Source organism: Egretta garzetta, unplaced genomic scaffold (genome assembly GCF_000687185.1).
Source record: "Egretta garzetta isolate BGI_Z169 unplaced genomic scaffold, ASM68718v1 scaffold814, whole genome shotgun sequence".
NCBI lineage: Eukaryota > Metazoa > Chordata > Aves > Pelecaniformes > Ardeidae > Egretta > Egretta garzetta.
In genome coordinates this window covers 168968-180663 of record NW_009259417.1, presented here as the reverse complement: position 1 = coordinate 180663, position 11696 = coordinate 168968, and the positions used below count along the sequence as shown (strand labels likewise).

At 53.6% G+C, this 11696-nt stretch overlaps 1 protein-coding gene across 1 annotated transcript in view; it reads left to right on the top strand.

Annotated features, from left to right (window-relative positions):
- The window catches only part of NTNG2 (netrin G2), a 56599-nt gene that overhangs the window by 905 nt on the left and 43998 nt on the right, over positions 1-11696 (top strand). The window lies entirely within an intron of this gene.

The following is an 11696-nucleotide window of genomic DNA, read 5'->3' as shown; positions in this document are numbered from 1 at the left end:
AGCAGGAACGTTTGATTTATAATTCACAAGGCTTTACATTGTTGGAAGGAGTTCGGGGGTCAAAGCAAAGAGCAAAACAGCATGGCTGTAACATCCCCTCCTAAACGTCCTCCTGCAGTGGTCCAAGCACACGTTTAAGGCATGGTGACCAAGCCAGTCCATGCTGACAGGGTTTCTACCAGGGTGAGCACTGGACAAGGAGTATACTAGCCCATTGCCTGTAATGAGAAGGGAAGGTCTCCTCCCTCTAAATCGGTGGAAGAGGGGACAGGAGTCCCAATTTCTATTGCCAGCATTACCCAGACTCAGGTATCCCATGCCTCCATTCCCCACCAAGAAAATGCACGTACAGGTAGAAAATATCCTGGGCCCAACCAGCTCAGGGCAACTCTTGAAAATCCAAGAGAAAAATGCTGCTTCGATACCAGGAGATGCCAAACATTTATGACCGTCAGAACACGGCACCGCTATTTATTTACCCACTTCTCCCCAGCCTAAGGGGTCTCATTAGCACCAGGCAAGATATTTTCACTAATTCCCGATAAGTAGCAGCTTTTCCTTTTAAAAGATCATTTGAAAAGAAAGATTAAGTCAAAGGCGGCAAATAAAACAGTTAACTATTGATAGGTCAGTCTGGATTGCCATTTATCTGACTGGCTGCAGAAGGATTAAAAGGTGAGGACTGGATTGCTTTCTGCTACATTCACTGCAGCTATTTGCAAAAGCTTTCTGCCTGAGGATGCTCCAGACTTCAGTTCCACTGACCTCCAAGGAAGCAAGAGACACAAACTGCAATCAGCTCTCTACATCTCTTGATTCAGTCAATACCGAGCTAAAATCTTTCTATTCTGGGCACCAGCAGTATTTCCTCGTAGCGTACGCCTGCCATGTGCTGTAACACTTGCAAACACAGCGTACAGCCGTGAATGGGAGTTACACAAATGCAAAACATGGATTTACCTTCCTGTCCCTGCCTCACCCCGGGGCGCGCGCCTGGCCCAGCATTCATCTCCCAACACAGAACCCAGCGTTCACGGCAACATCCCCGAGCAATTCCCTGATGAAGAATCAAGCTAAGAACAAGAGTAATATGTTGCAAGCTATTTTGGGGACAGGTTTATGAAATCCCACTGTATTCATGGCCCTTTGTCCCCAATCTTCCACCAGCACTACCCTCTCCAGAGGATTAAAGAGTTTTAAAGATGAAGGAGATGAAGAGCAGCCCTGCCGAGGGGAGCAAGGAGCCCACCCAGCACTCCGTGCGCAGAGCTGGAGATGGCTGCCAGAGGGACCCAGGCTTCAGTCCAGCCTGAGGACTTGAGCGGTGTGTGCTGGGAGGCCATCAAGGTACATTTTCATGGCCTCTGTCACAGAGAATGACACGTGGCCATTTACTGCCCAGCATCCCCTTATGGTCAGTAAAAAGTGGAATCAGCAAGAAACGGCCTTTCCATCGCCGGCCCTGGGTGGTGACTTGACACCTATTGACATGCAGAGAGAGGCGAGCGGAGCCCGCAGGGGATGTGAGCGGAGTTCTGCTACCCCGGCGCAGAGGAAGCGCTGGACAAAAATCGATGTCGCTGCCCACCGATCGTTACAGCCTCCACACCCCAGCCCTTGCTGCGAGAGGGGAGGGTTAGTGGCTTGCATGAACCCTGCGCAGCTCCTTGCCTGCCAGCCTGCTCGGATGCCTTTTGGTGTCCTGTTATCCTTTCTCTTCAGGTTTTAATTATTTTTATGTAACAGGTGGGTTCTCGTAGGAGCCTGGCTTTCCAGCAGAGAAGTTCTTACTGTGACTATATTGCTTTCTTAGGTGTCTTTCAAAACAGCAGGGTACTGTCCGTGCAGTTAAACTAACGTTACTCAGAATTAAGCACAGCCCAGCAGGACACCTGCACCGCTCAGACAACTGAAATCAAAATTAAAGACACACAAACGTCCCTCCTTGCTTAAGGCAGCCAGGCAAGAGGGAGCTGGATGAGGTCCCCGTGCAGGGCATCGCTGCAGGCAGGCAGAAGGGGAGAGCCCTGGTGACACCCGGGACCCTGTCACCCAGGGAGCGTCTCCTCCGAGGCTGTACTGGTGCCGAGGAGGCATCGCACAGCCCGCAGGATCGCACACTACGGTTTTAACAACTTCGAGCAGCACTCAGAGAGAGTTCTGCAAAAGGAGGTGTCTGGGGGATCGCAGGAGTTATTGGGAGGACTGTCTTTTCTGTTTTACAGCAATTCTAGTCACATCTGGCTGCTCCCTTCTGGTTGGGAAGCATTTTGCTGCTTATTAAAGTCGGGGGTTTTTGTTTTTCCACAGTTCCTGAACCTTCTCCTATTCATGTCAATGCCTTTCTGGCAGGGTCACCTGAAAAATGAGTTGTACTTTCCCTTCTGGCAGGGCAGGGGGAGTGGTGGGAGCAGGAAGACAGATGGATAAGTAAATAAAAGCCTGAATGAATCTAAAAGCATGACTGAAGACTAATAGGGAAACAGATCTCTTAACTAAGGATGCCGAGGGAAGGGTGAAACTCCAAAGATCGCATCCAGGGCATGGCACAGAGCAGCTAAATGCAGATGTTAAACAAGAGGGGTTTGCAGGACAGGCACGGCTGGGGAACAGCAAAGCTGCACGGGCTGCGTGGGGCAGAGGGGAGATGCGGCGTTACTTCACCATCCCACCCTCCTGGGGAGGAGGAGGATGGCACAGCTGGCAGGGTGCTCCGGGTATTGAAATATTCCGAGATGCTGGAGCACATCTTTGATACTGAGCAGGGACCTTTGAGAATTTCACTTTCAAGCGCTGGCTTTTTACACACATCATAAAAAAAAATGCGCAGGTTTTGTGGGCAATTTACAGATGGGACAGGCAGCGGGGAGCAAGCAAACAGGACAAGGGGTAATGGTTTTAAACTAAGCCAGGGTAAGTTTAGACTAGATATAAGGAAGAAATTCTTTACAATGAGGGTGGTGAAACACTGGAACAGGTTGCCCAGAGAGGGGGTGGAGGCCCCATCCCTGGAAACATTCCAGGCCAGGTTGGACGGGGCTCTGAGCAACCTGATCTAGTTACCGATGTCCCTGCTCCTGCAGGGGGGTTGGACTAGATGACCTCTAGGGGTCCCTTCCAACCCAAAACATTTTATGATGCACCAAAGCCACAGTCCTGGCTCCAAACAGGTTTGCAGCTCAAGAGGTTTCCAAGTCATTCTAGCAAGGTGGGGCATGCAGGAGAGGGGCCGGAGCAGGCTGCCTGCGAGCCAACGGCCACCACCTCGTGGTTTTGCTGCTCCTGGTGAGAGCTCCCCGCACCCGGCCGGCAGCACCGGGAGCCCAGCTCACTGCCGGGATGGGAGCCCTTTTTTTTTTTCTCCCCAGAGGTGTCAAGACAGTATTTCTTGTTCAGACAATGCTCTTTGATGCAGGGCTGAGCTCTTAGCCCATATTGATGGGTCAGGGGTATTTTTATTTGGCATCAGCACTGTTTCATCAGCTAATAGAGCTTGTAGATTTTGGCACGGGTAGATGAAAGGAAAAGGCTTTATTTATTCATTACACATTCGGCCAAATTTGATGTTTAGTTTAATTGTTAGCTAAACTTTTCTGAATGACATGTAGTTACAAGACTTGTACTGAAGAACTATTTCTCTTTGTAGACTGGGTACTAAATCTGGAAAAAGCAGACAATCTTTTGGGCACAGAAACCCTATCCCCTACATTCTTAGCCCATCTAATACAACTCTACCCAACCATATCTTCATACCCCCATTTAGGTGCAAAGGATTGTGGGTTTAGGGATGATTAAAACTGAAGTCAAAGTTTTTAAAGGAAGAAGAAAAATGGAGTTGCTTCAGGGATGCTCTTCCAAAAGCATTTTTAAAGACGCAGCGTGATCTGGCAATGAAAGGATGGATTCATCCCTTCCGGAGACAGAGACAAAACCCACAGCCCTTTGCCAGCCCACCCATCTTGGGGAGGCGCCCGTGCTGCCCCCACACCTTCTTTCAGGTAGGAGAATCCAGGGGGGCCAAAGTGCGAGGTATCCTCAGCCCTGCGGCTGCCCTGGGATTCGAGGGCAGCCTTTGGGCTGAGCGGAGCCCCTGTACAAGGGAAACGAAAAATCCTTTCCAAGAAAAGGAGATGTTCTCCCTCCTCCTTGTTTGCTGCTCCTGGTGAGAGCTCCCCGCACCCGGCCGGCAGCACGGTGAGCCCAGCTCACTGCCGGGATGGGAGCCCTTTTTTTTTTTCTCCCCAGAGGTGTCAAGACAGTATTTCTTGTTCAGACAATGCTCTTTGATGCAGGGCTGAGCTCTTAGCCCATATTGATGGGTCAGGGGTATTTTTATTTGGCATCAGCACTGTTTCATCAGCTAATAGAGCTTGTAGATTTTGGCACGGGTAGATGAAAGGAAAAGGCTTTATTTATTCATTACACATTCGGCCAAATTTGATGTTTAGTTTAATTGTTAGCTAAACTTTTCTGAATGACATGTAGTTACAAGACTTGTACTGAAGAACTATTTCTCTTTGTAGACTGGGTACTAAATCTGGAAAAAGCAGACAATCTTTTGGGCACAGAAACCCTATCCCCTACATTCTTAGCCCATCTAATACAACTCTACCCAACCATATCTTCATACCCCCATTTAGGTGCAAAGGATTGTGGGTTTAGGGATGATTAAAACTGAAGTCAAAGTTTTTAAAGGAAGAAGAAAAATGGAGTTGCTTCAGGGATGCTCTTCCAAAAGCATTTTTAAAGACGCAGCGTGATCTGGCAATGAAAGGATGGATTCATCCCTTCCGGAGACAGAGACAAAACCCACAGCCCTTTGCCAGCCCACCCATCTTGGGGAGGCGCCCGTGCTGCCCCCACACCTTCTTTCAGGTAGGAGAATCCAGGGGGGCCAAAGTGCGAGGTATCCTCAGCCCTGCGGCTGCCCTGGGATTCGAGGGCAGCCTTTGGGCTGAGCGGAGCCCCTGTACAAGGGAAACGAAAAATCCTTTCCAAGAAAAGGAGATGTTCTCCCTCCTCCTTGAATAAATCGGCGCTACTCACCATTGCAAACCCATCCTTGGCCTTAGCGGAGGGCTGGGAGACAGACCTCCCCTTTGCCCTTCCTTACAGGACCCATATGGCATTAGGGACAATTCCTTTGCCCTTATGCCAAAATTCAGCAGCGTGGGAAATCCACTCTCGGCTGTCAAATTGCCAGTGACAGCTCAGACAGGGGTGTGCAGGATGAAAAGCTGCATCTTTCTTTTCACATCTGTAATGTGGTAACAGGCCCCCCTCCCCTATGAACTCTCCTGAACATTAAATTAACACCTGGAAAATATTCCCCTTTCCTTTGAGGAGAACCTGGGAAAGGCAACTGCTGCCATCTCCATCCAGATAAAGGTTTCCCTCATCCACCCCCCCTGCACCCATCGTGCCATTGCTTTCAAGCATGGGAGAAAGGGCTGGGGCCTTCTGGTTTTGTTCCCACCCATAATCACTTCTCAGCATCAGGGTTGCTGTGGAGAACACTTATTTCAAGTCAAGATCAGCAGCTCCTTGCCCTTGGGGCCAGACCCTTGGATTGCACGTTATTAGCTGCTCAGCAAATTACACACCACTCCTCTCCTACCACAGAGGCTACTCCGGAGTGCAGCAGGGTCTCGGTGTTATAAAAGCAGAGGCTTTACAGAAAATGAAAGAATACAATTCAGCTTTAAATTAGAGAGTGCTGAGCAAACAGGATTTCCCCTCACAGTCCGTAGCAATTTCCTTAAATGCCCAGTTTGGGATTCATCTTGTTGTAAAGTGGGATGCTGCTCCCCTAACAAGGATCATTTCCACTTGCTGATGGAAAAGGTACAGCGATAAAAAAATCAAGCTGTCAAGTAGATTTAATTGGTACAGCGAGCAGAAAGTTTACCCCCACCTTGAAAGAGATGGGGGAGAATAAACTGCTTTTAAGCAAAGTTTTGCTCAAAGGGAACAGCCTCCAGGTGGGAAAAACTGGCAAGAACTGACTCCGCAGACTTGCTGGGGAGCATGGCCAGAGCCAGGAGGGCAGCTCCTACACTCACTCCTACACCAGCTCCAGCTATCACAGCGTTCCATAAGGAACTTTTGAAGCTGAAGGGATTCAGGGAAGTCCCTCCTATTTTATTTTTTTTTTCCATCTTTATTGTATTCTATAGCACAGATACGATCTCCCAGTAAACTTCAAAAGGAATTCTCCTTGCAGACAAGATTGCCTGAGTGGGAAGGAGTACTCTCCTGCCATGCTCTGGTTTCCCTAAGTGAAAGTCCAGTTTTAACTGAAACCTGATCACTGTTTCAGACCCCAAACACAATCTTTTTCCATCAGGATTTTGAGGTGTGGGGTTGTCCCAGCCCCGCGACCCTGCCCGTCCTCCCACACAAGCAGCAGCCGCATCCCCGCTGGTCCCCCGTGGTGACACTCCAAGCTGCGGAGCTACAGTCGGTTAGACCGGCTCAGAGATCAGTCTGAAAAGCACCTTTGCAAAAGGACCCAAACCACTTTGCTTTCCGCTCCCGCAGCGGCCGCGGGCCTGAGCGCTCGGCTGCAGCCCTGCGTGCAGCAACGGCTGGGCCGCCTGCAGCAGCGGGGTTGCAAAATTACAAATGGCACTGAATGGGCACCTCTCCCCCCATGGTAACGCTCTGGGGCAGCACACCAACGAGCAAGCAATCCTGATGTCCTCGGCGGGGACCATCCAAGCTCTGCACTTGGCTCACACCATCGTTTTGGAGAAACCAAAATGGAAACGTGCCCAAGCAGCATCAACCCCCCTGCGCACGAGCCAGTCAGCGCAGCCCCTTCCTTCGCAGCAGCCTCATTTCCCCTGCAGCCCCCACAGCACAACCCAAAAGTGCAGAGGGGCCTTTAGGAGTGGCTTCCCCATCCCCACCAGAGCCACGGGCCCCGGCGCCAGCAGCTTTGCTGTTTTCTGCTGAGCTCAGCCCTGCTCGCCAGAAGCAGCCAGACCCCTGCATCCCACAAGAAAGGGGGACGGGGTGGTGAGGAGCCAGCGGTTGCTCTGTGCACATCTCACGCCGTCCCTGCCCGGCGGGGCACAGAGCTTACAGCAACGCCGTGGCGGGCGGGGGGGTCCCGAGGTTAATGGATTCCTCCTCTGACCTAGATGGGGAGCTCCATCAAGCGTGAGCAACGGCAGCTCGGCAATGCTTGGCTGGCAGAGCCCTTGTTTCTGACTTGCCGGAGCTATTACGCACGTGGGCTGTTGCTGACCTGCTTAGTGGGAGTTCTCCACCGAGACGGTGTGAGCACCAACACCCTCGAAGGCATCCACCTCCTCGGGCACCCGGCCTGCAGCGCTGCATACGCCCTGGGCGTTACTCGAGCAGTTCAGTGCAGGACACAGGTTCCTGTGCTGGAAAACACCAAGGGGGCTTTTTCCTCTACGGACTGAGAAACACCACTTGATGACCATCCAGGAGATGCCTATGGGGAGAAGCCAATGCCTGCAAAGTCCTGGCTAAGACCCACGGGCAGACAGCAGTTTGGACTTGCAGCCTTCGCCCCAGGCAGATGTGCCATCCCCTCCCATGCAGCACCCTAACCCTGCCTGCAGCCTCAGACATGTCCCGTGCAGTCCCCGCAAGTCCTCCCCATCTTTCGGGCAGGGTCAATGGCTCCCACAGAGGGCGCAGGTTGCAGCATTGACCCCACACCCCCCCTGCTCCGCTGCCCCAACCTGTGCTTGCTCCAGCATTTGGCACTGGCACCTCCATGCATCTGCTCTGCGCTATGAGCAGGCAGGCTTAGGGAAACCTGTGGCTTCTGGCTCGGGGGGGGAAGGGGTTGTCCATTTGTCACCTGTCCCCAGTCAGGCTCCAGCCATGAGAGGGGACTGGCCAGAGCTGCTCTTCCAGGCATGCAGCGATGCAGAGGCACCAGGTTGGGTCTCATCCCAGCCAGCTCCCACCTCTCCCGCTTGCTCACATCTGTGCCGGAGCCACAAATGCTGCAGCCTCCCCTCCCCGGAGCAGCTCCGTGGCTCCAGCCTCTGCCAAGCCGCACGGGAAGGCGAGCGCCAGCACGGTTAGAGCAGCACGGTGACGGGTGCCCAAGCAGGCAGCGGGATCGCCCACCCACGAGCGGTGCCAGGCAGCTCCAGCGCCCACACACCCATAGCCCAGGACCAGCACCCATTTTGCTGCACACTCCAGCGTGGGCAATGGGCTGCTTCTCCCCCAGAGCTGAGCTCCGTGTGGACACTGCCACTGCCGTGTCCAGTCCTGCCCTCGGCACCTCCACATCCCTTTTGGGGGAATATCCAAATGGAGAACTAGCACAGATTCGACTGGGTCGAACCCAGCCAAAGGGTTTGCGAGCCCCAATCCCCTGGCCAAGTCAGCTGCTTCAGCTCCACGGTGCTGCCACCGAGGGGGCTTGGGGGAGCCTTCTAAAGGAGAGGACCACAGCCCTGCCCTTGGGGACAGCCCCCCGCAGCAGCCAGGGCACATTTCGGGCTGACCACAGCACCATCCCAGCCACCACCAGGCTGCTGAAACATTGCCCTTAAAATCGAGCATAAAGCAGCTAAATCCTTTGGGTGCAACAGCAAAAGCAGAGCACTTGATGCAGCAGACACAAGGAGCCCTGATCAGAGAGGGGAGGGTGGGTGCAGGGGTACCCACCACCCAGCCACGCTCCCCCCAGAAAGGCTTTGGGGGGAGATCTGCACCAGCATTTGAGGACCATGGCAGCGCCTCCGCTCCCTCCTCCTTCCCACCCCCAGCCTCCGCATCCTGCCCTCCCCCATTCAAACTATCAGGGCCTCTCTTACAGGATAAAATATTAATAGCGGCGTAGCGAGCCTCTCTGCAAAGGCTGTATGTATTGAGCTTACAAGGCGCACAAGCTTTTAGAGAGCAGGACACTTTTCCTACTTCCTAAGCATTTTCTTAGTCCTGAATCAATAATACACTCGGAGCCCAGCACACAGGTCGCCGCTGTTGTGCTCCTGCTGGTAGGGGCTGCAGGCATGGATACATCTCTGTAGCAAGATGCAAGGCTTTAGTAATCTGGCAGAGAAGGGATGGGGCAGGATCCAAGCAGCTTAATTTGTAGACAAGCGTCAGGGAAGTGCCCTGGGAAGAACAAAGCTTGCAACTTTTGGGTACAGAAAGTCCGGGTTCGGAGACGAACTCAAAAGCAGTCAGTGGGATTAAACGGCTGCGTCTTTGAACGTGCGCCCATGGTTGCTGGCTGAGGGGTGTCTGGGTCACCAGCTTCTGATCTCAGGCTCCGGCTCACCCCATAATCCAAAAACTTGCAAAAGGAGCAGTTGCAGGGGTGCAGCCCCGGCGGGGAGGTGGGTGCAGAGGTGAGGCCAGGGCGCCAGGAGGGATGGGGTTAGAGCGGCTCACGGGGGGATTAGCAGTTCACAAAGAAAGAGCTGCTCAAACATTATTCCATGCGAGGCTGGGCTGCGGGTGATGCGTGTGTGCGCCCAGCACAGACAAGATTATCTGCTTAGGAGTGGAATTTTCCGGGCGGCATTAACCCTTGCGTCGTCCACAGATGGGCTGCACGCGCGTCTTTCGGGACAAGGTGCTGGGCAGCGGATCTGGCAGCAGAAGCTGAGCTGCTGCCTGGCCATGCCAGGGCTTTGGAAATGGAAGGGCTGCCCCAAGGTCACCCTGCAAACAACATGCTCAGGGCCCTTCTTGGAGAGGTCACCTGTGGACGGGGCTGATTTCAGTCTGGAGGTTAAAATTCATCATGCCTCCAGATTTTCTGGCCGTTTCTGGCTTAGCCGGAGTGGGCGTGAAGGGATTTGTGTCTGTGCACGAGCAGTGCTGGCTGCGTTGCGAGGGTGGAGAGGTGACTTGGGCCGGTCCTTGTGGGTGACAGGCAGTATCCCCTTCCAGATCCTCCCCTTGCGGAAAGGATGCTCCCTGCCTGGATGTCAGCCTCCTGCAGAGGCAAAGATCAGTTCAGATGCTTTTCATGGAGGTACTAAGCAGACTATGGGGAGAGTCTCAAAGACAGCATGGGGTGAGAATGGAGATTGCCTTGACCCCCATGATTTGCCTTGACCCTCACGTCAAGACTGGGTGAAGTAGCCACTACTTTGCCCAGGTGCCTGGGGGAGCTTGGATCTTCAGAAAGGCGGAGCCCCAAGTGCTCCCGGTGAAGTCCAGACCTGTTCCTAAAACCCCTCCCTGCCTCAGTTTCCCCACGTGGAGGTAGGGCATTGCACTACCACCACACAACCCTGTCTGGCGCTGTGATGTTTCCCCATGGCTGGTGGAGAGAACGGCACAGTGCTGAGCCAGGATGAAACATGAACGCGACACTTCTGGAATTCAGAAGCAGGCTGGAGGGGGAAGGGGAAGAGCAGCCGTGAGTAGGGGTTGAATCTCTTCTCTGGCAGAGAGACGGGCCCAGGGGAGCCCGAGAGCCTTGAACGAGCGGCGCGCCGTTCGGTGAATGAGTATCTGCTTGAGGCCAAAGGGAAGAGGCAAAAAGCAAAGCAAACTGTCTCGCCGAGCGTGTCCCGGTGTGTGCTCGCGAGGAGCGGTGCCGCGAAGCCGGCGGTGCCGGTTTCTGCTGACTCACGCTCTCCCGAATCCCGCACGCAGGCAAAGCATGTCCTAACGCCCATGCCGAGGGGTGACCTTGCGCTTGGACAACCTCCGATCCGGGAGGAAGGGGAAGGAAGTGGAGGAGCGATCAATCCCCCAAACCACGGCACAGGGGGAGATGGAGGGAGTGACATTTGGCTGAGCCAGAATTAGCAGCAGATCTGTGGAGGGACCCCATTTCCACCCTATTAATAATTCATTCCAGCTCTGCCTTTACCTGCTTATAAACAGCAAACAGCTTGTTAGCGAGGACGTTTTTCTCCCCCTTTGCTGTCTCTGCCCTAATAAGAGTCCTTTGTAGATGGCAGGGGGGAGGGAGGCGGTGAGGGAAGGGCACACAAATGAGCAAACCACCCCGCCAGCCCACCCAGAGCTTCCCATCCCATCCCATCCCTACCCTGTCCCCACAAGGCTCCCTGCTTCGGAGCCCCACTGCCTCCCAGCCAGAGCTGCCCTTCCCCTGCGGAGGTGAAGCTGCAGAATAATCCCTCGCCAAACCACGGATGCCTTGCCAGAACCTGCCTACACGCACGGGCCATTTAAAAACATCTCTTTGGAGGGTTACCACGAAGGAGGGAGCAACGCACAGGGGCCCAGCTTACGGCTTGGGGCCATGCTTGCTTGCAGGATGTGCAGATACAGGGCTTGCTGGAGCGTTCCCGAGCACCCAAGCGGCTCTTGGGCAGCAGCCGCACAGGCAGCCCCTGGGAAAACCAGATCTTCTACCAGACAGGGGAAATGAGAGCTTCTGGATTATCTAAAATATATGCAACTTCACCAAAGCGGTATGTAAGAAAAACCAACAAACAATAGGAGAAACCACATCGTCTTGAAGAAAGCTATTAAGATTTCATTTTGAAAAGGCACAGTTTGCATGCAGAGCACCCCCAGCATTTCCACATTTCTGATGCTGCAGTGTGTGGTCCCATCCAGGACCCCTCCCTGCACACCAACAGGCATCCCAAAACGGCGTAGGCCAAGCCGTCCCCAAGCCATTTGCCGGGTTTGAGTCACAGCCGTGCTGCGGGAAATGCCCGCTTGGGCACCAGGGGATGGGGTAATTCGTGCAAGAGGAGCGG